The following is a 26,689-nucleotide window of genomic DNA, read 5'->3' on the forward strand; positions in this document are numbered from 1 at the left end:
GTGACACTAAAAGTCACGATAGGCGCCTACCCGAAGCAGCAGACCCGTCATCTGGATTTCCTGGTTGTGGACTGCCCCTCTTCGTACAATGTGATCATTGGTAGGCCCACGCTCAACCGGTGGAAGGCAGCAACGTCCACCTACTGCCTAAAGATAAAATTCCCAATTGAAGACGAAGTCGGTGAGGTAAAAGGAGACCAAGTCTTGGCCAGAGAATGCTACCAGGCCGTGTTGGCTGCAGGAGAAAACCACACATGGACGATCGAGAGAGAAAAAGAAGACAAAGTGGAAGCCCTGGAAACGGTGGAACTCGTTGAGGGGGAAAGCTCAAAGGTGACGAGGATAGGTACAACCATAAGCCCCGAAATGAGGAATGAACTCGTCCGTTTCCTTAAAGGAAATCTGGACGTATTTGCATGGAGTCACGAAGATATGCCGGGCATACCATGCTAGGTAATTCAGCACGAGTTGAAGACAGATCCCGAGAAGAAACCCGTCCAGCAGAAACGACGGGTCTTTGCCCCCGAACGAAACCAAGCAATCAAGAAAGAAGTTAACAGATTGTTGCAGGCAGACTTCATCCGGGAAGTTTACTATCCCGAATGGCTGGCCAACGTCGTGCTAGTGAAGAAAGCAAATGGAAAGTGGAGAATGTGTGTAGACTTCACGGACCTGAACAAGGCCTGCCCGAAAGATAGTTTTCCCCTGCCAAGGATAGATCAGTTGGTAGACTCTACGGCTGGACATAAATTACTAACATTCATGGATGCATTTTCAGGTTACAACCAGATAAAGATGGCTGAGGAAGATCAGGAAAAAAGCACTTTCATCACAAGCCAAGGACTCTACTGCTATAAAGTAATGCCCTTCGGACTAAAAAACGCAGGAGCAACGTACCAAAGACTGGTAAACAAGATGTTCAGCAAGCAAATTGGGAGGAATATGGAGGTATATGTGGACGATATGCTCGTCAAGAGCAAAGAAGAATTGACTCACCTGGACGACCTGGGAGAGACATTTAACACCCTCCGAAGGTACCAGATGAAGCTCAATCCTAGTAAGTATGTGTTTGGAGTAGCTTCAGGAAAGTTTTTAGGGTTCATGGTATCCCAGAGAGGGATAGAAGCAAACCCAGAGAAGGTGCAAGCAATACTCAACATGGCATCACCCAAGACCGTCAAGGATGTCCAAAAACTCACAGGAAGGATAGCTGCGCTCAATAGGTTCGTCTCTAAAGCGACGGATAAATGTCTCCCATTTTTCAAAACATTGAAGCAAGCCTTCGCCTGGACTGACGAGTTTGAGGCAGCTTTCCAAGAGCTGAAGCATTACCTCGGTAGCCCGCCCATCTTGAGTCCCTCAAAAGTAGGGGAAAGCCTTTCTCTATACCTGGCGGCATCAGCCACGGCCGTCAGTGCGGCCTTAATTCGAGAGGAAGATAAGAAACAGCTCCCAGTTTACTATGTCAGCCAAGCCTTCCAAGGAGCAGAGGCCCGGTATCCCAGGATTGAGAAGATTGTTTTCGCCCTAATAGTGGCTTCGCGAAAGCTACGACCATACTTCGAAGCACACCCTATCCTTGTAATGACGGATCAACCCATCAGGAAATCCATGAACAAGCCTGAAGCAGCTGGGAGAATGGTCCAATGGGCAATCGAACTCAGCCAGTTCGACATCGAATACCATCCCAGAACGGCCATCAAGGCGCAAGCTCTGGCAGATTTCATAGCGGAGTTCACCCTTCTAGATGATGACAACGACAAAAACGAGGTGGAACGTTGGACGATTCAAACTGACGGATCGTCAACCCAAAAGAGGGGTGGAGTAGGGGTCATCATAAACACCCCCGATGGAGAAAAACTCCAATATGGAGTCCAATTAAAATTCCCGGCAACCAACAACGAGGCTGAGTACGAAGGCATACTGACGGTATTGAGACTTGGCAAAGCCCTCGGGCTTAAGAACTTGCTTATTCAGAGCGACTCGAAACTAGCAATAGGACAGATCAGGGAAGAGTATGAGGCGAAGGAAGAGAGGATGCAGAAATACCTCAAGTTAATTAAACATCTAGCTCGTGGGTTCGACAAGTTGGACTTCGTCCGGATCCCAAGAAACCAGAATGCAGCGGCAGACGAGGTCGCAAAAATGGCCTCGTCCGAAGAAGAACCATCGAACAATGAGATTCTCATGGAGATTCAGAAGTACCCGAGCATCGAGGAAGTCCCGGTGTTCCCTATCCAGAACATAGGTGGTTGGATGGCACCGATCATCTCATATCTTCAAGACGGGCATCTCCCTCATGACTCGATGGAGGCCAGGAAGATTAAAGCAAGGGCAGCCAGATTCACAATTTTGAATGATACCTTATACAAAAGAGGATTCTCCTTGCCTTATTTGAAGTGTATCGACGAGGAAGAAGCTAAGTACGTCCTCCACGAAATCCACGAGGGGATTTGCGGAGACCACGCCGGGCCCAGGTCCTTGGTAAACAAAGTTATTAGAACAGGATATTTTTGGCCAACTATGCAGGCAGACGCTACGGAGCTTGTCAAGAGGTGCGATAAGTGCCAAAGGTGCGGGAACGTCCAGAGGCTGCCAGCAGAAAAGATGACAATGATTACCTCCCCCTGGCCATTCGCACAATGGGGGATCGATATCGTCGGCCCATTACCCCTGGGAAAAGGACAGGTACGATTCTTACTCGTCGCTATCGACTACTTCACTAAATGGGTTGAAGCAGAAGCGATAGCGATGATTACAAAGGCGAGAACCCGTAGCTTCGTGTGGAGGAATATAATTTGCAGGTTCGGGATTCCGCAAACGATCATTTCAGATAATGGCCGACAGTTCGACAGCCAGGGATTTAGAAACTTTTGCTCGGGGCTAGGTATCAAGAATAAGTTCTCGTCACCTGGGCACCCACAGTCTAACGGGCAGACGGAAGTAACTAACCGAACGCTGCTCAGGATCATCAAAGCACGACTAGACGAAGCTAAGGGCGCGTGGCCAGAAGAATTGCCCAACGTGTTATGGGCCTACAGGACAACAGTAAGAACCCCCACGGGAGAGACGCCTTTCAGGCTCACTTACGGCACTGAAGCAGTAATCCCAGTCGAGGTGGGTATGGCTAGCACCAGGCGAGAAGTATTCTGCGAGGAGAACAACGACGACCAGCTTCGAGTCAATCTAGATTGCTTAGACGAGGTAAGGGACAAAGCCTCGAGCATGACGATGAAGTACCAGCAGAAGATGACTGAATACTACAACAAAAGGGTCAGACTTAGAAGACTAGAAATTGGCGACCTCGTCTTACGTAAGGTGACGACCGCAACTGGAAACTCCGCCCACGGGAAACTCGGTCACACTTGGGAAGGACCTTATAAAGTCGTGCACTACTCCCGACAAGGTAGCTATCACTTGGAGACCCTAGACGGACAGAAACTCCCACGACCTTGGAACATAGAACACTTGAAGAAATACCACCCACAGATGTAAATCGAGAATGTACCAATTCGTCAAAATTAATGAAATAATGGTTCAAATAATGTGTTCGTACAGGTACCAAGTCCCGGAGACCCAGAAGGCAAAATAAAAAAAAAGCCTAAGTAATAAGATTCCGCATCGACGGATGTACATTACTGACGAAGGCAAAATAAAAAAAAAAAGCCTAAGTAATAAGATTCCGCATCGACGGATGTACATTACTGACGAAGGCAAAAAAAAAAAAAAAGCCTAAGTAATAAGATTCCGCGTCGACGGATGTACATTACTGATGAAGGCAAAATTAAAAAGCCTAAGTAATAAGATTCCGCATCGACGGATGTACATTACTGACGAAGGCAAAAAAAAAAAAAAAAGCCTAAGTAATAAGATTCCGCGTCGACGGATGTACATTACTGACGAAGGCAAAATTAAAAAGCCTAAGTAATAAGATTCCGCGTCGACGGATGTACATTACTGACGAAGGCAAAATCAAAAAAAAAAAAGCCTAAGTAATAAGATTCCACATCGACGGATGTACATTATTGACGAAGGCAAAATCAAAAAAATGTCTAAGTAATAAGATTCCGCGTCGACGGATGTACATTACTGACGAAAAAAAAAATGCGCCTAAGTACAGAGGAAAGCTTAAGCAATGACGTTCCCACCGGATGAGCATACATTGAAGGTGAATGCAAAAAAAAAAAAAAAAAAAAAAAAAAATTTTGACACACAGGTGAACATGTCCAAGTAGATACGATATTATAAAAGCCTAAAACCAAAGGCCATTGTTCAAAAAAAAAAAAAACCCATAAACACTGGGCTAAAAATACACATGAAAATTTCTAATTGTCCAGGAAATTAAGCCTGAAAAACATGTCAGGCACAAAAAAAAAAAAAAGAAACAAACTTCTTAATAGCAGGTTCAAACACCCGGATCGGCATCATCTTCAGCTGGGGCATCGAGGGCAGGGGCATTGAATACGCTAGCATCAGGAACGTCCCCAGGAGCTTCGGCGGCGGTGGCTTGGGCGGCCTCGTCAGCAGAGATCTCCTTGTCGACCTCCTCCATATCCAGCGCCTCCAAATCTACCCTGGAAGGATGCTTGATGCAATACCTCCTCAAGAGCTCGAACCCCTTAAATTACCAGCTGAAGAGCACGGAGTTGTACTCTTCGGTCTGCTGGAAGCCCTCGATGGCCCTAGAGGCGACGACCTTAATTTTTTCCTTCGCGGCTGCGAGCTGCTCGTCCTTTTCCAGAACTAGCTGCTGCTCAACCTTAAGATCGTCGCCCAGCTTTTTGACCTCGTCCTTGTATTGGTGAACGTCCTCCATCGCGGTTATTAGTTCCCTCTTCAGCTTCGAGTTCTCCATCTCCAGGACTTTGATCCGAGAAAGCGAATATTCGACCTTGGCTTCTTGAGCTTGATACTCCGCTGAAAAATGGACGGCTTCCCCCAACACCTAAAAAAAAAAAAAAAGGGGCATGCAAAAGAATAAAGAAGAAAGGGAGGGGCATATATGTAAAGGCATCATGAGAAACAAACAGGTTACCTGGACGAGTTTATGGATGTGACGACCCATCAACTCAGCTGGAATCGAACCTGAAAGCACCTTCAGGTCCTCAGCATTCACGACCCCATGAGCCCGATCCGTCGCCAACCTCTCGTCATCCCAAATAGTGGACGAGCCGGCGGCCTCCTTTCCTCTATCCGATGTACGAGGCCTCTTGGAAGCAGGTGTCGGGATTTCTTCTACCGAAGTGGCCGGAGAAGCCGTCCTCGTCGTCTCGGCACCCGAAACCACGGGTGTGGTTCGAGGCCGTCGGAGTAAAGGAAGCAACTTTGCCTTTCACATGAACCACCTTCTTCCCGAGGTTCGACAAAGGTTCGTCTTTCTTGGACCTCATTTTCTCATACATACCCTTGTTGAATTTCGTCGTCATCTCTGTGAAAGGGAAAGGTTCTATAAGAGAAAGAGCAAATCAAACAAGTACAGCCTCAGGGTCGAGACCGACGAATTCAAAAGCTTACTCTTCTTTCCCTCGATATCAAGGCTCTGCAAGACGTAGGGAGACGGATCGGGGCCAAGGTTATAGAAAGCGAGTGTCCTCGGGTCTACCAAGTCGTCCCAATTTTCAATGGACTGGGAATATGTGATGGCCGCCTCGACGCGCTCCTTGTATCTACTTTTCAACTTCGGTCTTCGTTTAGCTGCACAAGAACGAAGGGAATTAGTAACAATCACCTCAAAAAAAATATATATATTAAAAAAAAAAAAAGCGAGAAAGGAGACTGACGCACCTAAGGTCGGGGTTCCCCACCGACGAAGCAACCTGGGGATCTCACCCCAGTCCTGGCTAGAGGGAGTCTCAAAATCGTCCCCAGACACAAACACAAATCTGGACTTCCAGTACCTGAAGGACGAAGGTAAGCCCTTGACGATCCTGGTTCTTCTCTCCCAAGGTACTAGCTTGTAATACCCGTACTCTTTAGACTCTTTTAGACGGTATAGATAGACGAGCTCATTTACTTTAATCATATCCCCGTTAGCGGCCAACCATATTTCCATACAGTTGACCACTATTCTCCACGAATTGGGCATAAGCTGCTCGGGGGCAATCCCCAGATACGCCAGGAGCTCCATCACAAATGGGTGGACAGGAAGCCTAAGTCCACAAGTGAAAGCGGCCTCATAGAGGCACACTTCACCGGGGAAAAAAGAGCAAGCCCTATCGTCGTCAGTGGGGCGACGAACACGGACCCGCTCTGGAAACTAAAACCTATCCCTAAACCGACTGACGGCGTCAGAATCTAACCCGCACGGCTCCACGAGGGCATGAAAAGCCCTACCCTCTCTAAAAGTCGAAACGGCTGTATCTCCCTCCATAGGGTCGTCACTAGACGACAACCCAGTATCGAGGTCACTAGACTAACTTCAGACATCAACTGCAACTCCTTCACCAAGCCTTCGAACCAATCGACCGACTCTCGAAGCAATGGAAACAAGTCCCCTAAAACAACACCTAAGCTGCTACCTTCAAAAACAAAACCCCTCAAATTGGGGAAAGCGCCTAAAGACCCCCCTAAGCGAGCAAAAAGAAAAGAAATTGAAGGACAAGCTTCCCTAACCTTTAAATTACTGACCATGAACTCCCAGCCTAAAAAGAAAAATGCTAAAATTCCCACCAAAAAAAAGAAAAAAAAAAAAAAGAAAAACCAAGAATCAGATACTTGCGAAGAAGAAAAAAAGAAGAGGAAGGGAGAGGAAGAAAAAAATCTTTCCTCGAAGAAGCGAGACCTTGAAGAAGCGAGAAGCCCAACAGCCAAGCAAACAACCAAACTCAAAAGGGAGCAAAGAAATATACGAAGAGGGTGCTTAGAGGAGAAGAACTGAAGTTTGAAAGAAAATGAAAAGTAAAGTACAAAGAAAGAAGTTTAAAAACCAAATAGAAGTGAAAACCGAAAATCGGCGGGAAACCCAAGGGTCAGTCCCTTTCCAACCGCATCACGCCACGTGGCCACAACCCATGTAACGCCGCCATAACGCATTCAATGCGGCACGAAATCCCAAAGGGCAAAAAAAAAAAAAAACTGTTCGGCTTCCACGATCGTCACTGACGACCATGAAGCCCGGGGGCATCTGATGGTACTGACGAAGATAAGTATAGACGAAGCTGCCTTCACGGACGAACATGACCAGTATCCGCGTCATCAAATTAATGCCATTCAATGCTGCCAATAAAGCTCCAACCGTTACAAGACCAGCTGGACGAACCGATGGGAAGGCATTAAAGTCCATAACTCCACCAGAGACGTTATCAGGGAGTCATTAACACTCCAACGGCCATAATCCCCAAGGGTATATAAAACCCTCACAACACCAACACAAGGTACGAAAAAAGATAGCATCACAACCTGAATCATTTTTATTGACATTTCGATTATCATCTTCTTTAGTACTGACTTTACCATCGGAGGCGTTGTGGCAGGCACCACACCGGTGACCACTTGAGTAAGTTCTTGCTCCGGCAGGGTCGTCAGAGTACATCCAGGAACCATCTGGACGAGTCCCAGCAAACCAACGAGGTACTGCTTCATCAACTCTTATATAATTAATCATATCATAACTACCTCTAACAGAATTTAGGCGCTAAAACACTAGCTTAACAGAATTCCTAATTACCAATAGATTAGAGACACGTGTGCTAAAATGTAACTAACTGAGCTACTAACATTCTACTAAGCTACACACATGCAGTTTTGATTGATGCTCTAATCTCTAAACTACAAGTTGTATCTACTCTTCCTTCTGATGGATTAAAATAGGTTTTGAAACCCGGACCATTCAATGAACTGTAAAAGGGAGAGGTTCAAGGTTTTTAAGGTTGGACCAAGATCGAATCGTGATGACGTCATAATTAATTTAATAATTATTTAAAATATTAAATTAGTAAAAATTGGAAATTTATCTAGACATAAAGATAAATAATTATATACATACATACATACATACATACATACATACATATATATATATATATAATTTTTGTTAGAGCTCTTAAGTCATGACAAAGCTCATTTGAGTACCCAATAATTTTTATTTTATGAGACCCAATAAAATTGTAAAGAGATAAATTAATCCATGACCAAGCCCAAGCTTATGAGACCCAAGCTTTTTTTTTTTTTAAAGTCATGGCCAAGCCCATTTGAAAACCCAAACCTTTTTTTTTTTTTTATGCCCAAGCCCGTTTGAATAGTCCACCATTTATGAATTAAAAAAAAGACTAAGGAATTAGGATGTCTGCCCATCTGAGCTTGAAGTGGTTGACAGTTGTTTCAAAAAAAAGGAGTGGTTCTATCTTTTCAGTCACAAAAAAAAGAAAAGAAAAAGGAGTGGTTGACAGTAAACTAATGTTGGTGGTTGACAGCAAAGCAACAACAAGAAGTAAAGCTAACGTTGGTGACAGGACTCCATTTACCAAAAAAGAAGAACACTTCGGAGGGAAAATGAAGAAACAGCGTCGTCAAAAACGGAGAGAGAGTGCGAGCGAGACAGAGAAGAAGAATAGGAAGATGGCGGTGCGATCTCAATTCTGATAGCATCTTACGGTGGTTGAAGCTTCAGCCTACAACAATAGCTATAAGTGTGTAAGTACTCTGAAGGGAGCTGCGTGATGTACTCTGAAGGGAGTAGAATTTTCTGTTTTTTTTTTTTTTTTAAGGTTCAGATTCAAAGGGAAGCAGGGAACCGTGAGATGTGATCAGGGTTCTCAGAACCGTGAGGTCCGACCATAGTTCACATGGGTCCCTGTTTTTTTCCCATAGAGTGGTTCTTGAACCGCAAAAATGAGCAGTTTGAGATTTTTCCGATTTGATCGTACGGTCCGGTCTGGGTTTAAAAACCATTTGAACTTGGGGTTGCTGGTTGCTGGACTTGTTCTGCTTCTAAAGCATCAGATAGCTTTACATGTTTATAGATTAAATATAGGAGGAACGTGGTTTTATTATTTATGCAACCATATAACTTGCCTAATTACATAGTAAAAATGTAGCAAAATTTGTATTATGCGACAATTAAGAATATGTTGGAATTATTTAAAGGTCTACATCTTGAACAAAACTAACCATTGAGTGACAGGTTATGTTTGTTAACAGGTTATTTTTTTCATCACACCCCTAGGTGTTTTATGATTAGAAAATGTAGTAATCTTAAATTATAATGGATTCAAATTTTAACCTTTACCCGAAAAATAGAAGAGCCTCTGAACACGAGCGTAAGCGCATGTTCAGAGGCTAGTAGATATGAAACACCCATCAAACTGACCAAATAAAAGAAAAGAAAAGAATAGATAATGATATAAAGAGGATAATGATAACAAAGTGTGGTCCTATTTTGTAAGCAGTATTTTACATGGGAGTTAAAAGAATTTTTTTCTCCTCTCAGACTCTAAATCAGGATAAAATAATAAGGTTTTTTTTTTTTTTTTTCCTAAACTCTAAGTCAGCATTCAACTGATTTTTTTTTTTTTAAAAAATCAATTTGAGTTTTAAAAAACTCACAAAATAAAAAAACCAAATATAAACCAAATTCAGAAAAACAAATACTGAACTGCAAACTCAAACTCCTAAAACCGTATTCCACTTACTTTGTTGCACTTCGGGCTCTTCTTTTAAGCAAATACTTTGGGGCTTCGGGCTCTTGTTACCTTATCTAGATTGATACAGTATCTTGAATAGGGAATACATTTAAAGGATTGGTGCACTGAACATCAAACACATTACCCTTATCATTCAGCAACAAAAAAAAAAAAAAAAACATATTACCCTATTCTTTCAAACCCAACTTATTACTTTATTCCAAATTATCAAATGGCACGTGTGTCTTTGAAGCAAGCAAATTCCCACTATAGCACTTTCTAGTACACTTGAATTCAAATTTGGATACATGTAGTCCATAGATAAAGCTTTATCAATATCATGTAGTTAAAGAAACCAAATATAAATAAAATATAAGAAAGCAAATATTGAATGGCAATTCATAAAAGCAAACATAATACAGAGAACCTAACACGTATGAGGCATTTTAAATAGAGGTTATGAAAGATACTTGCATTTTTGTCGTTGACTACACTTGAAATCCAAAATCCAAACAGTTCGTTGGAGTTGGAGGACAGAGCACATGAAAATCTTGAAGATTAACACCCTAGTGCATGTTTTTTGAAGTTTAGATACCAAAATCTTGAAGATAGACACCCCAGTGCACGTTTCTTGAAGAAATATGTGAAAGAAATTAAAGGTAAGGTTGAAACATAAGGGCTATTTTACACAAATATTTGATTTGTTTCTAGAATATAAGAAGTTGTCCATGAATTAGAAAACCAAAATAGAAAAGACCAATGTATATTGACATACACATACCGTTGAGGCAGAAGCAAATTTGAGCCGAGCAAGTAGAAAAAATAATGAGAATGGTGAAAAGAAGATTCACACAGAATTGAAAGAATTGAAGAACTGAAAAAGAAGCAACTTGAGTTTGAAAACCAACATAAGTGTATTGGGAGTGTGGTCCTATTTTGTAAATAGTGTTTTACGTGGGAGTTATTAAAAGCATTTTTACCAAGTTTTGTCCCTACTTAAACGTAGGTTGTAGGGGTATTTTCGGAATTTCCATAAATAAGAGTTTGAAAACTAACGTAAATGTGATCCTATTTTGTAGTTAATATTTTAAAAATAAAACTTTTTAACGTGGGTTTTAAAAAAAAAATATTTCAGTCAATTAAAAAAATAAAGAAAAAGAAAAGTTTAAAAGTGAAGTTTGCTTCTAAATAAATGGGTTAGTGGAAGAGTGATCATATTTTATAGGCAGTTAAAGATATATTTTTACTTTGTTATCCTTTAGTTTTGTCTTTACTTAAATCTAGGAAAATAGGGGTATTTTGGAGAAAAAAAAATCCGGTCCAAATAGGGGCAGCCCCTTAAATAGTATTATAGAAACAATTTTCTTGTATTTTTGAAATAAAAAATGTTTGGTTAGTTGAAATTAAAAAGATAGTTTTTTGAAGAAAAAATAGAAAATACTTAAATATGTTTTTACTAGGATTTGAACTATAATGTTAATTCATTAAATGAAATAGATTTATTAAATTAAATATGTGTTTTCATTGACTTTTGAAAATTAGAAACTGAAAACAGTCTTTTGCATGTTTTCAGCTTCCTTCACAAATTAAGTTTTGAGAATAGTTTTTGTTTTCTGTCCATTTTAGGTTACCAAACAAGTTTTTTAGTCTCAAAAAAAAATTAAAAAAAAAATTGTTTTTGAAAACAGAAAATAAGATAAAAAAACAGTTACCAAACATATAAATTTCTTCTATATGAATTGATTTTTATTGTTGTGAGAGACCGCAAACTTCGGTGCTCTAAAAAAAAAAAGATTTGGGTGTTTTTTAAGGACACCTCTCTTTTTGGGTAAGTGGTGTGGAGTCGCCACTTATTTTTTATACAAAAAAAAAAAGTTAAATACAACTTTACATGACCAAAAAGTTTCATTGTCATTAATTGAATAAAAAAAAAAATACAAACTTTGATAGATTGAATATTACAACGCTTTGAGTCCTAGTTACAAACTACCAAAACACATGGCTTTTTTATCCTAGTTACAATCTACCCAAAAATAAAAATAAAGACAAGGCCTAGATCTACCAAAGAAACTAAGCTCGGATGCTAGATTACGGAATGGGAAGGTGTTAGGCACCCATTCTGCCCAGACAGAATCTGGTCTTCTAGACTCTCATGACCAATATATCATTTATGCATGATATGAATGATACATTGCATACATGACACACTTAACCAAACAAAGTCACATGAATCTATTTTATAAATGCATCCTCTTTTTGAGAAAAAAATTCAGATTTGTTTTTGGAAAAAAAATGATTTGATTCATTAAAAAGAAACCAAATTTGTTTTTGTATGTGTAAAAAATTAGTTTTGTAAAGAAAAATCAAATTTGTTTTTTGGTGAATAAAAAGAACAAGGTTTTTTGCTAAAAAATATCAAATCTGTTTTGTAACAAAGTAAAAAAATTGATTTTTGGTTTATATATAAAATAAATCAGATCGTTTTTGTAAATAAAAAATTAAGATTTGTAAAGAGAAAAATAAAATCAAATCTTTTTTTATGTGAAATAAAATAAGAAAAATATTTTTTAGAAGAGGACTACACTCATGAAATAAACCTACGCTACATGCACCAAACATTAAAAAATTACAACCTAACTTTCAATCCTTTCTTTCAAATTTCAAAATCTGCAATTTTATAATAAAAAAAATTCATACATGCATCGAAGGAAGATATAGATCAGTTTTTGTGTTTAAAAATTTCAGATCTACATCTAAGGAAGATACAAATCAGTTTTTGTGTTTAAAAATTTCAGATCTGCATCTAAGGAAGATACAGATCAGTTTTTATGTTTGAAAAAATTCATATCTACATCTAAGGAAGATATAGATCAATTTTATTTTTGAAAAAAAATAGATTTGCATCTAAGGAAGATATAGATTAGTTTTATTTTTGATGGTCCTTGCAGATTTTGAAGTTAGAGAGAAAGAATTGAAATAAACAATCATCTAAAGCATCTAATCATGGCATATATTAAGAACATGCTTTAAAGACTTAAACAACACATGACAACAACATTAGAAATTAAAAATAAAAGGACGCATCCATTCATGCATCATCAAGTAAAAAAAAAAAAAAAATTCCTCTTGCATGGATGTGCTCTTCTTATTGAGAAAATATTTTAGAGTTCAAAGAAATTTATTCAATTATCTTTGAAACCTAAAATATCTTGCTTATAAAAAAGAAATTCTTAAGGCTAGAGCCTCCAAAACATCTTTAAAGTAAGATGAAAAGAAAAGTTAGAAAGAGGGGAGTCGGAGAGGGGTGAAAAGTGTGCTGAATTTTAAGAGGTATCCTCTATTTATAGAGGTTGAGATACTGAAGAAAAAAAAAAAAAGAAAGCAAATCACGTATGGGGGAAAATTCTTTAAAAAAAAAAAAGATTTGGATAAGAGTAAACTGATTTTTCAGATCAAAACAAGCTTCAATATTTTGATCATATCTTTTTACTCAAAATTCAAATTAAGCTGAAATTTTGATATCTGAAGGTAAATTGGATTCTCTACATCTTTTCCAGAAATAGCCTAGTCTGAATTTTGAGTTCTACTATGCCAAAAGTACCTTGGAACTTGTATCTGAAATTTGCTACTTGATTAGCACGTTTTTGAAGTGTTTTCAAACTCTAAAACTATATTTGGACGAATTTCAGAGTTATTTTCCTGATAAACCTCGTTCCAAAGTGATAATTAGGTCTTTTAAAATACTTAACCAATCACAAAAATTTATTTAATTAATTTTAATCATTAACCAATCAAAATTAATTTCAATTAATCACACGTGATCGGCTTCACCCCATACAATACATGCAAGCTGAGAAACTCGATACCGTGATATTTTTCAATCTGACCATCCAATTTGGAAATCGGACATACCATCGCGACCATTAAAATCTCAAGATCATTTTTATGATATGAAATTAACAAATTAATGCAAGTAATTCAATCATAAACTTTGGGTTTATAAATGGCCACTCTAGTCATATTCCTTGATTAAATCATGGGCGCAAAATCGAGTGTCTACAACGGCAAACCTAATAATGGTATAAATAATAATGAGTCTTTAATTAACTTTAGACTAACCCTACGGTTTTAATAAAGTTAAATTGCTTACCCTATGAGTACAAAGACCTATAACGATTCACGAGTACGAACTTTACATTACAAAAAAAAGGTTCTATAGCCGCGTTTTTAAAACGTGGCTATAGGACGATTTGGTCTATAGCCGCGTTTTTTTAGGCCACGTTTTTAACAGTGGCCTAAAATGCGTAACTATAGGCTTGAGGGGTCTATGGCCACATTTTTTTAAACGTGGCCATAGTTGTGGGTTAAAGCCGCGTTTGAAAAACGCGGCTTTAGGCTAGGATTATAGCCGCGTTTTAAAAATGTGGCTTCAGCCCATCACTATGGCCATGTTTTTAAAACGCGGCTAAACCCCTGAATATACCCCTGAATACTTCACAGCTGCTCTACACCCTCAGTTTCTCTCTTGCCTTCAGCTATACCCCTGAATACTTCACAGCAGCCTACTCTACACCCTCAGCTTCTCTCTTGCCTTCAAGAAGATCAAAAGGAACACAATTACACTAGGAACATTTTTTTCCTTTGACTTTCCTACACTTTCTCAGCAATGAAACACAAAATTGATGCCCAGAGTTCAAACAGCAGGATATAACAATCATAATAACAACAATATTTCAAAACATAGAGACTTTCTAGTTTCCACAAAGCATCTATACACTGAAATTCCAAAAATTTATTTGCCTACATCACAACAATAATGCTATTTTTGTGAAGGCAAACAGCCTCCCAATGTACCAAACCTAGCATAACTCATCAACTTTATATGAGAGGCAACTTGAGTTCTTTTGTATCTATTATTATTTTTATAGGCAGGATTTTGGAAGACATCCACAATCACTTTGGCATCTATCTCAACAATAAGACAAGTGATATTTAAGGTAATTCCAACAAATATAAAGGTAATTCCAATCAGCACTGAAAGCCAATAATCACAGATCTGACAGTATAACAGTATCAACTATTATCCTTACCTCCAAAGTGATGACTCCACAAAAATGTCTTTCCTCTTGCTTTTTGGTGTACCCAAGCTGTAAAATAAATGAGAGTCCAAGAATGTGTATGGATAAACCTGCTCTCCTACACCAAGAATGATTTTTCAGCCAATCAAAAAGAAAAATATGCTCTCTATGTAGTTATATGTTCCCTAAGAATAAAACCCAGTGATATAAGGCATATCTGATTCGTGGAGAAGAGTTTTTTTCTTTTTATATATTTTTTTATAAGTAATAATGAATTTCATTAAAAGAACTCTGAAATGGTTTCCAAAAGATATACAATCTAAGATTTACAAGATCCATGAAAACTACTAAAGAATTTACAAGTTATCCCACCAATTATAATACAACATTCAAATAAAGAATGCAAAAATCATTTTGAATTATACCAAGTTACAAACTAAAATCTGAGAAATATAAAGCACGGCTTTTATATTTAACACCTTTCTTTATAGCACATGTAGTTTCAGGTGCTTGTTTCTTCTTTTTCAAAAGGTCATAAAGTTATCCCATTCTTCCCTTGTTTCAAGTGCACTTAATTTAATTACTTCCAGAAACTAGAGAGTCCAAACCTAAAAGAGACAAGTAAAACAAATTGATGTCATCTATAAATTATACACCTTGATAATATTTTAAGTTTTACCTCAACAGCAAAACTAAATTTATTTCTGTATTACAAGACCAACTTAAAAGTAAACATCCTACAAAATAGAAACCAGTTTTGAAGGATAAAACTACCAAGCTGATTAATTCTTTTGAAGGATAAACAAGTTTTTTATTGGTTTGCTGAAAGTGGGTAAAAGTACAGTCGTATCAAGAAAAAAAACAAGATTTCAAAAAGTTGTGCATAAGCAATGGAACTAAAAAGCTAATCCAGATGCAAGCTTAAGTATTTACTAAAGAAGCAGAAAATAACCAACATTTACTCAACTCTATCTCTATCAAGACAAAACCACTCTGCATAATAGAAATTTGAGTACTGAATAAGCCAAAATGGACCAAATATTCTAAATTGGACCAAAGTGGCTGAATTGGACCGAATTGAGTCACCAATGCAGTTAATAGAAAATTCTAATGTAGAGCCATATCTAGTCACTTGCCATTGCAACCAAAAGAGCCAATGGTGCCTCTCCAAATGGCATCTTTATTGTTTTCACCAAAGCATTAGCAGATTTTTTGGTGTGAGCTAGAAAACATTCAAAAGAACTATGAGATTTTTGTTTTCTTTTTGATAATTAATTTGTTATAAGGATTGGCTCTTGTCATCTGGTGCTAACAGTATAACTAAAATTCTTTGAATCTAGAACATTCCTTCTACAATGCCCACAAGATTTTGCAAACGTTCAAAATAACAAGACAACGGCAAAGTCAAAATAAATATATAACAAGAATTAGAGAAAAAAACAATGTCCTCAGGACAATACCAACATGCAAAATAATGAAACACCGTATGGTTACTATAAGTAAGACTTACAGGTTAAATATTCAACTGAATTCATTCAAAATAGTGAAATGAGTAACAAAGAGAGCCTCCTTAGATGATAATGGGGGGTTAAGCTACACTCCTAACTCTTAATGCAGTACATCAACTTTACCAAACACAAAAAGAAGTTCTGAAGAATCACAAACTTACCCATACACCTCTCTTGTGTGCTCCATGTCTTTGGGCCGTCAAGCTCTTCGTATATGGCAGGGCATAACTAATCCTATAAAACAAAAGGCCAAAGGTAAACAATCAGCAACAAAGTTTAACAATATGAAATCCAATTAAGTGAATTTCAATCCAAATTCTCAAACAGCAAAATGGACAATAAGTAAATATATCGCTTCCAATACGATTTCTCTCTAGTAAACCTCTCTAATTCTCTCCTTAAATCATTAAAAAAAAAAAAAGCATAAATTCCTACGTCTAAAAAAAGAAGAAGCGTAAAGATAATAGTGGTTTGTTATCAAAGAGTTTGTGTTTGATTTAAATTGGGAAACCAAGTAGCATAATCCCCTAAAAAAAGAAGAGTAAACTCCTACCCCTAAAAAAAAAGCGTAAATTCTTATTACCTGAAGTTTAATGCCAACATTGACTCAGCCAAAGGAAAAAAAAAAAATATATATATATATATATATATATATATATATATATATGTATGTATGTATGTATATAACATAAAGTAAAAATAAATCTCACCAAAAAAAAAATGATACATGGCATATTTACTTGATTGCTTCAATTAAATTTCACCAAGAGACTTCTAATATTAATGAGAAACTTAAAAACAAAAATCAGGTAGCACAACAATCAGCTCCCTTCAGTTGGCTGGTTGGCTCCAAGAGGTTGATAGCAGCACCTATTTGAAATTCATTGAGAAGTTTTCTCAAGCACCTGGCGCACATTCCTTTTAAACCCAAAACAGAGCCACCCATTAAAAGAGCAAGCCACCACCATTACAAACAACCAAATAAAATCATACAAAATCACAAAATCCAACAAGACTATCCCATATTTTGGTTCTCAACGCAACAAGACTATCAAACTACCCATTGAATTCCAACCACCCAATAAGCTATCTATCCACTCCTGCCACCACCAGCACTGCCTAAATCTAATTTGGACAACAAATAATTTATTTGTTGGGAAAAATAAGAGAGCATTTGAAACCATGATTTTAATTTCCTACCATGAAATGCAGGCATTTGAAAGCATTCACCTACTATTATCAAGCACATTAATGAAGCTAACGTATTGAAGTAAATAGAGAGCATTGTCTAGATGAAGGAGACAAAAGAAAAATAAGTAAAAAATCATGTGATTTAAATAAATATATAAATAAAATAAAATATCATACCTACCTTTTCTACATATTCAACTATGGTAGAGTTAATCACCTCCTTGATTACTTGCATGGTTAGAGCATGTGGAGGCCCGTCCATAAAAACCACAAGTACATGGAGTGCTGCTCTAAACTAGTCAACCACAACAAAGGATAGTTAAATAGTCATTAAATGATTGGAAGCCACTTCTGTTGACTACTGTAACTCTTCATGGATGACCATATGCAGTTAGAAAACAAAAACAAAAAACAAAAGAAATGAGCTTCTCTCCATGATAAAATATACACCTTTTGCAAGACCTCAAAACTCAGACTCAGTGAACTATTAAAGCAAACCCCAAAACCCTCATACAATATATGAACGGATATATATATATGACCCAAATTATTTAAACTAATCTATAGTACTTATGAAGCACTTAAAAATAAGCCCATTTTAAACAGAGACATTGAAGAACTCCAATCAATGATATAATAACTCATAAATCACATGAATTAATTCAAAGTGGCCAAACCAAACATAAAACCTCCATCACGTTACAACAATATGATTCCTTAAATCTCAAATAATTGGAGTAGTAAAAAAAAAACAAAAAATGTAAGAATCAAATAGTATACATACCAAGGTTATTGTCGAGGGTTTTGGTGAACTGGTTGAGAGTTGGGGGGACCTTGAGCCTCTGCTTGAGGATCTGCTTCTTCCTCTGAAGCTGAACAGTCTTAGGCTATTTGATGAATCGGGTCAGATCTCTCTTTGGTGACAAAGCCCCACCGATCTCAACATCTCGTCCAGATCGACGACCTTCTTCAACAACCACCACCGCTCCGCCTCACCGCCACGCGTCAACATGTACAACGTCTCCCCTCTGTTGTCTCCTTCGATGCGATTCTCCATCGACCACGACCGCTCGATCTCTCCCAACAGATCCATCTCTGTCTCCCCACACGGCGGCACGTCCGGCACTGTCAGCAACCCTCACCACCACCACCAGATCGTGAAGCGCACCGCTCCTCAGAAATGAACCTGTATATGCTCTCCTACCACTCACCCCGAAATTTCCATATACACCCCTCTACCTGGATATATAAAAATCATATATAATCTCTCTTATCAAAGCCAGAGGGTTGAGATCAGAGATGGAGGATGAAGTTTGAGAGATGGAGGCTTGGAAGGCGAGGGTTGAGATCGGGCTTGAGAGGTAGAGGCTGATGTGCGATTGAAGAGGCTAGGGTTGAATTTAGACAGAGAAAGGTTCGAAGGGCTTAGATCAATGCCTTAGGGGTTTTTTTTTTTCTTTCCAATTTATAGTAGGGGCTGTAGCCCCGTTTTTTCAAACGTAGCTTCAGGGATGCCTTAGGCTGCGTTTACAAAAACGCAGCTTCAGGCTGACTATGGCTGCGTTTTTAATAAACGCGGCTTTAGGACAGACCTATAGCCGTGTTTTATGAACGTGGCTTCAGCCCATTCTAGAAAAACGCAGCTGTAGAACCAACAAACGTGGCTATAGACTTGGTTTTGGGCTGCGTTCAACACACGCGGCCATAAATCTGGGGCTATGGGTGCGTTTCAGGGAAACGCAGCTTAACTAGGGTCTTAGGCCGCATTTTTTCAAACGCGGCCTAAGACCTGCGTGTTTTGTAGTGTTAATATAATAACATGAAATAGCTAAAAAGCCTTAGTAGTTGGGCATAGGTTGTATAACTATGGCTTTTGGCTATTTGGTGCCCATGTGGGCTTCTAAGATAGATGTTCTTCTCACTTTAAACTTGAAAATTTTATTGGGTTTTGATTCTCATATATCCGCTATTTCAAATTTGTTTTCACATTTACTTTGTATGTGTTAAAATATAGACATTTTAAAAGTAGGGATATTTTCACATCAAAATTGTGGATATATATATGTAAAATAATGGTATAAGAGTGTGAAAGAATATTTAGCTAGTTATTTATACTATGATATCGGGTGCTCCCTACACAATGGGTTCAACCTCTTTGAGATAACCATTGACTTATCCCATCAGCAAGTTAGAAATTCTAATTACACATCACCCCACATTTCCAATTTTTATGACAGACTACAAAATAACAAATTGAAAACTTCTACTTTGAAAAACTATAGACAACAAGAAAGAAACTAACCTGGAGCCATGTATCCAAAGGTGCCTGCAAGTGAAGTTCAATTGGAAGAATCAAGCTTCAAAATCCTAGCAGTGCCAAAATCAGAGATGTGAACCTCATATTCTAGATCCAATAGAATATTCTTGCTTGATATATCATGATGAATTATAGGAGGCAAGCAATCATGGTGCATATAAGATAAAGCATTCACCACACCTTTGACGATGTTGGCCTCTTATTCCAATCAAATGCTTTTACTCCTTCCTCACTATTTAATAACTTCACCAAGCTTCCTCCTTCCAAGAACTCATATACCAAAAGTGAATGTTGTGTATGTAAACAAATATCTTACAACTTCATGATGTTTTGATGTCTTATTTTTGTTAAGGCATGAATCTCGCTCATGAAGGTTTTGTGATTGTTAGTCTCACCATCAGGTAGTGGGTGAAGTTTCTTAACAACAACAACTTGACCTATTGGCAAATCAGCTTTGTAAAAACTTCCATATCCTCCTACTCCAATACAATATTTGAAATCGAATTCTTTTGTAGCTTTAATTATGTTTTCATATACTATTTCCCATCATAGCTCCATATAGCAAAAAGATTATTGTTTTGTGCTTCTTTTCTTGTCTTCTATTTTCCTCACTCTTCGACAAAGTAGTATATCTAAAAAAATAATTTCTTAGTTGTGAAATAGCAAAAAATGAAAAGAATTTACAATGTAGAAGATCTTGCCACAAACGGGTTTCTGAAAAAATTGTGTAGAATGAGTGTAATACCCCCCCCCCCCCCACCACATACTTTTATTTAAGGTTATTATTAAAATTTTCTTTTAAATATAATTGATGGGCCATGAGTATTCTTTTTATTAGTAACTACAACCCGCAACCCCACTAAGCCCACATCTCTAATACAAACTACAGGGTAAAGGAAGAGATAATCAAGATTTTCATAGGAAGGGTTTTATCAAAGAGGCTAAGAGGTGTTTTTCTTTGGAGTTTAAAGCACATACAATTGAAGAGGAAATCAAATTGTTTAAGGTATGATTTCTCACCATTAGAAACAAAGAATTAAGGAGTTAGAATTTTATCATGGAAAACTTAGTGATGTGTAGATTGTTGAATTGGTAGTTTCTTAGATTACGATTTACACTATTTCAATAATTCTTGAATCCTAGGTTGCCACTGTTCGGATTCTAATAGAAAAGCCGAATTAAATCCATGAATAAGGATTGCTTCATTTTTACAGGACTATAAGAGCTTTTGGGCTACTGATCTATACCATAATGTTAATTCTGAGTTGCTAGAAAATTTGCACCCGACCCCACACATGTTTCACTAGCTAGCTATCATTTTGTCAAAGTCCTATTTTCTCTTATTGATAGCTTTGATAGTCTATGCCTAGGTGTTGACTATTCCCAAACACAATGAACCATTTAGGTTCAACACGTGTGGAAAAAAAAAGGGTTCAACACGTCTACAATTTTTTAAAAGGATAAGAACAGATTTGAGATTTCATACCAAAATTCTTATATTAAATTCATAGGGTCAATGAATGTTAAATTCATGAACAGAATCATATTGGTTTTGGCTCACAGTTTGCATTGGGGTTATATATTAAATCATAAAGTGTTGGCTACTGCATTCCTCATGGTAAAATGAGTTTCGATTAATGCAAGGATGTGTTATTGATTAGAATACCATTGGTTAGAGAAACGTTAATTTAGTGTTGAAAGTGTTATTAGTTCAGCAAAGTATAATCCTAGTGAGTCCATTTGTATAGTTCTATAAGCTTTATATTTTGTAGAGGATATTAAGTATATTTCCATGATTGATTATAGGTCCTATTTAAGAGTATTTTGATACTATTTGGAGGGTGTTTCAGCTGGACTTTTAGAGTGATTCAAGTGCTATAAGTAATTATGCATAATATGCACAAGTTTTGTTCTTTAGGTTCTTAGAAGTTAAAGGTTTTCAAAAGTTATGTTTTTAAAGCTTACGTTTTCTAAAGTTTATCGAAAGCATTTTTTTTACATCATTGAAAGAGAAACTTCGACTTTTAGATAATGTTTTAAAGAGAAACTTCGAATTTTAAATAACGTTTTGAATGTCCAAATCTCATTTAAAAGATGATTTCTAAACTAAAATATTTTCCGAAAATAATTGAGTTTCAAAGTAAATTTTCTAAAAGGGTTTTTGTTCTTTAAATTTGTTAAAACCAAGTGATTTCAAAGTCATATTTCTATTCTCCAAATGGTATTTAAAATGCTTCTTTTAGCAAATTGAATTTTCAAATTTACTCAAGAATTGTAAAATATTTATATAAACTCCTCAATTCCTATTCTTTCCCTAAGAGAGTCAAGCATCCTTTGATTTATGTATCAATTTGATATTGAGATATTCGATATGCCTTTATTGTTGGAATAATTGTTGATATTAAGAAAATTATTATATGTTGTATAAACTTTGCTTTTTGTGATATGTGACTCAAAATAAGTATTTTTAGAATTGATTAGGTATATGTGTAAGCCCGCTCACAAGGTCGTATGTGAGAATAAGTGTTGATCCCTCACTAACAGGGGTTAGATGTTGGTATCTGCTCATAGGATTGTGTGTGAGAATATGTGATATGTGTACATGTGACATTGTGCTCTGATCAATTATCTGTATGTGTTTTCGAATGACTTTAAGATTTGATTATATGCGTATTAAGTGGTTCTTTATATGTTCAGAAAACTATATATGATATTTTGAGTGAAATTGTGAAATCAAACTCGTGCTTTGCTTGTCTCTATTCCATTGTGTATTCTGTATAATTACTTACTAGATGTGTGGCTCACCCCACCAATTACTGTTTTCAGATTAAAGTGTAGTTGGGAATATAGAACCTTTGAATTGCTTTGTAAGGTGCAAGGTAGAGCGTGAAAGTTGTAGGCGACTTCAGTATTATTTGAAGACTTATAGAATTCTAGTTACCTTTATTTTGTAATTCATGTTTTATATAGTGAAGATTATTTCCAATTTGTGGAGTTTAGATTTTTGTAAGAGGTTTTTAAGAGTATTGTTTCTTTGGAGTTTTAATTTATTTTGGATTAATTAATTATATTTATTAAGTTATATAAGTTCAATTAGTTAGTCATGCATCTAAATTCATGTTCCATGGATTTGGGTCATGACAATGAGAGAATGTATGCTCTCTATTTATAGTGGTTAAAAGGATGAGTCTCACTCTAAATTGATCTCATTGAAGATAAGTAGTAGATTTTAATTGGCTCAAAGTTAAAGAGTCTCACTAAAACTTATTACTTGTAAATAATTATCTTCATTTTTATTTATTTTAATAGAGATAATTATTTACTATTATCATTCCAATTTAATTAGGATATTTATCTCAATCTTATGGGGCCAAATGACATGTGGCGAATTTTAATTTGCCAATATGATAACATCTTGGATGACACATATCAACACTTAATTTATTTAATTTAATGACATAAAAATTTAGAATTTGCCACTAAATTTCGATGTGGCATTTTGTAATTGGCTTGATTAATATTTTGCCTGATTAATTACTTCAAACTTACACGAATTAATTTTATCCTAAGAAACTTCACACATAACATGAGCGTTTCTCGTACGTGCACGGCCTGGACTTAGCTTTTGATCCCATTGACTCATAGTACATGCTAGAAGTAGGCATATCGCATGAACAATTAAACCTTGACTTTAACCTCGACGCTAGTACTGTACACATATGGCTTTAGGCCAATTATTAACGACAGCACCTGTTGCACCCCAAACCGTGAAATCATATGGTTGCATATAGTACACTAGATAATTGCTTTGGGTTCGTGGACTGAGAAAAGTGGCAAAAAATAACAGCTATAGTTAATACTTAGTACCCGAAGTTCTTCAAAGAGATCACAATCTCAAATTAATGAAGCTTTGAATGCTCTCTTCCCGGAGAAATTATCCAATACAGCAAGAGAAAAGAAGACAAGGAATTGAGCAAAACAAATTATGCAACAGAAGCACATGTAAAAATGTTTTTTTTTTTTTTTTTTTCTTGTTTTGAGATCATGTAAAAATGTACTTAATTAGATATTACCTAAAGGTGAGTTTCTCGCAATATTGATGGTAAGGGGTGGATCTACTTGTTATTTATTTGAAATTTTTTTATATATACCTTAAAAAATTAAATTTTAAATTAATATAGGTTGTTGACCACTCTAGAAAAAAATCTTGACCACCAAAAAAAATGTGAACATCCTAAGATAAAAATTTGAGCCCATTAAAAATAAAAGCTTTGCAACACTTTCACAAATAAATCCTAAGTGGCTGATTCTCAAAAAAAAAAAAAAAAAAAATCCTAAGTAGTAGGTTATTACTAACTGTTACTAGTGGTCAAAAAGGTAATTTTAGTAGTATGTTCAAATTAGGTGTCTGTTTGATAACAGCTTATTTAGCTAAAACTGGCACTTTTTGCTGAAATAGTATAGGAGAAATGATATATCCACAACATTTTCACAACATTTTTACAACAAATCCTAAGTGGCAGGATGCTACTGGTTGTTATTGTTGGAGCAAAAAAGTAATCTTAGTGTTAGGTTCAAATTTGAACCAATAACAACTAACCACCTATGATTTGTTGTAAAAATGTTGTAAAAATGTTGTGGACGTAGCACCTCTCATAGTATAGTGGAACCTATGAATAGTACCAAAAATAAGCTAAATAGTAAAAAAAGTTGGCATTTTACGCTAATGCCAAACGCACATTAGAACTAGTAACAACTTATCATTTAGGATTTGTAGTGAAAATGTTGTGGACATAGCACTTTTCAAAAATTGCCCAAAAAAAAAAAAAAAAAAACAAATTAGCCCAAAAGCCTAAATCAAATGTTTAATTATGATTTTCAAAATTGTGTTTCAAAGGAAAATTTTGAAATTGCTATATTTTTTTTTCTAAAAAATGTACATTTTCAAATCGTTAGTCTGTTAGTGCTTACTTTAGTCTTTAACTCAATTTGTTGAATTTATGTATTTTATGCACTAAAGTAATACCTAAATACTTTATTGAACATAATTAATGTAATGATTGAATGCTTAAGTTAAATATATTGAATGAACTGATAGTTTACCCTTTATTCTTTTGCTAGCACTTTGAACAAATTTTTTAAAAGGAAATCACTTATATTGCAAGATTCATCTTTTAAGCAAATTCGTATTGCACTTGAATAATCTTTCAGATCTTGGGCTATGAGAAAATGTCTAATCTTTTCATCCTAATGATTAGGATGAAACAAGAAGAGCATGTTTACAAAGAGGTTCTTATCAACCTCTTGGCCATGATTTCCCTAAAAAAGAAATTAGTGGAGCATTGTGTCGATTTAATACTAGTTATTTTTGCAATCTATTGCAATGAAAATTTCGAGTTGATAGATTATTGCAATTAAGTTATCATTGCTATAACTTGATATAAATTATTTTACAATTTATAACAATGGCAAACTCAAAACTGGAACATATCATTGCAATTACCTGATATCAATTATTTTATAATATATTACAATGACAAACATGAAGTAATTATCTATTACAACAAAGATATTGTTGCAATACTTTGAACTGAATTATTTTTGTCAATTATTTGCAATCTATTGTAATAAGTTTCGTAAAGTAATAGCCTATTAATACAAGATATTTGAAGAAATAATTTTTTTTTTCCTTCATGCACTTCCTTCCTCATTAGGGTCCTACTCTTGGTCAAAGTTGGAACATTGGTAATCAGTTGGCAAAGTGCAACTCTCTCTCTCTCTCTCTCTCTCTCTCTCTCTCTCTCTATATATATATATATAATATATATATATATATATATACACACACACACAAAGATAATTCATCAAGAGGATTATTGGAAGTTATGGTCTTCTCACTCAGGTTTGGTCTCGAAATGGGCGCTTACATTTGAAGCATTTGAATTTCATTTGGTTGTGAGTCCTAAATGATCCCTCAGTTTTGAATTAGTTCTGAAGGTTTGTGAGCACATACAGAAATTGCCACTGTAATCAGTCCACTCACAACTAGCTTTGGAGCAGCCTGAAGGCAAAGATAGGGAGAGTTAGAATTAGTGTTATGAGTGAAGTGATAGTGCTTGTGGTTGAGTGAGTGATTGAGTGAGGACTGAGAAGTGTATTATTTTTGTAATTTATTGCAATGAAAATTTCGAATTTATAGTTTAATGCATTGAAGTTGTTATTGCAATAACTTGATATAAATTATTTTACAATTTATTCCAATGGAAAACACAAAAATAAATATATTATTACAATAACATGATATTAATTATTTTATAATCTATTGCAATGACAAATATAAAGTAAATATCTATTACAACGAAAATATTGTTGCAATACTTTGAACTGAATTAGTTTTGTCAATTATTTGCAATCTATTATAATAAAATTCATAAAGTAATTGCTTATTATTATTATTTTTTCTTTACTGAATCATAGCAACTATTTAAATGTGGTGCGAGTTGCAGATGGTATAAGCACTATATATATATATGTGTGTGTGTGTGTGTGTGTGTGTGTTGACATAATGTAGGATGGGCTATGGGAGTGATGAAAGATAATATAAGAAAGAACACTCTTAAAAATAACTATTGAATGGCAAAACAATCAGATTAATTCAATTGAAGAAATTAATCTTGTTTTTAAATGAAAATTTGACACTACAAATATGTATTCTTTGTGTCTGGATCATTGATATTACATTACAAATTGGGCAATTATATTACAGTTGTTAAAAAAGCATACACTAATTCCTTTTCTTTATTTTAATAAAGTATACACTAATTCTAAGTCCTAATTGAAAGGAAAAATTTTCTCTTAACAGCCACAACTAACCGGACTATGATTGTTTCATTGATGAATTCACCTTTGTTTTTCTTACATAAATACGACTAGATTTGAAACTTTTGGCATTCTTCTCAACCTTTAATGTTTGTT

At 36.1% G+C, this 26,689-nt stretch overlaps 1 long non-coding RNA gene across 1 annotated transcript; it reads right to left on the reverse strand.

Moving 5' to 3' along the window:
- Positions 1–11,417: 11,417 nt before the first annotated feature.
- Positions 11,418–18,859, reverse strand: LOC142626394 (uncharacterized). Its single transcript, XR_012842498.1, has 5 exons — positions 18,182–18,859; positions 17,579–17,692; positions 16,368–16,440; positions 14,711–14,816; positions 11,418–14,211 (listed from the first exon to the last, which is right to left on the reverse strand). It is a non-coding gene; the product is annotated as an uncharacterized LOC142626394 (long non-coding RNA).
- Between the last annotated feature and the right edge of the window lie 7,830 nt (positions 18,860–26,689).

The sequence above is a fragment of the Castanea sativa genome, chromosome 2 (assembly GCF_040712315.1).
Source record: "Castanea sativa cultivar Marrone di Chiusa Pesio chromosome 2, ASM4071231v1".
In the NCBI taxonomy this organism is placed as follows: domain Eukaryota; kingdom Viridiplantae; phylum Streptophyta; class Magnoliopsida; order Fagales; family Fagaceae; genus Castanea; species Castanea sativa.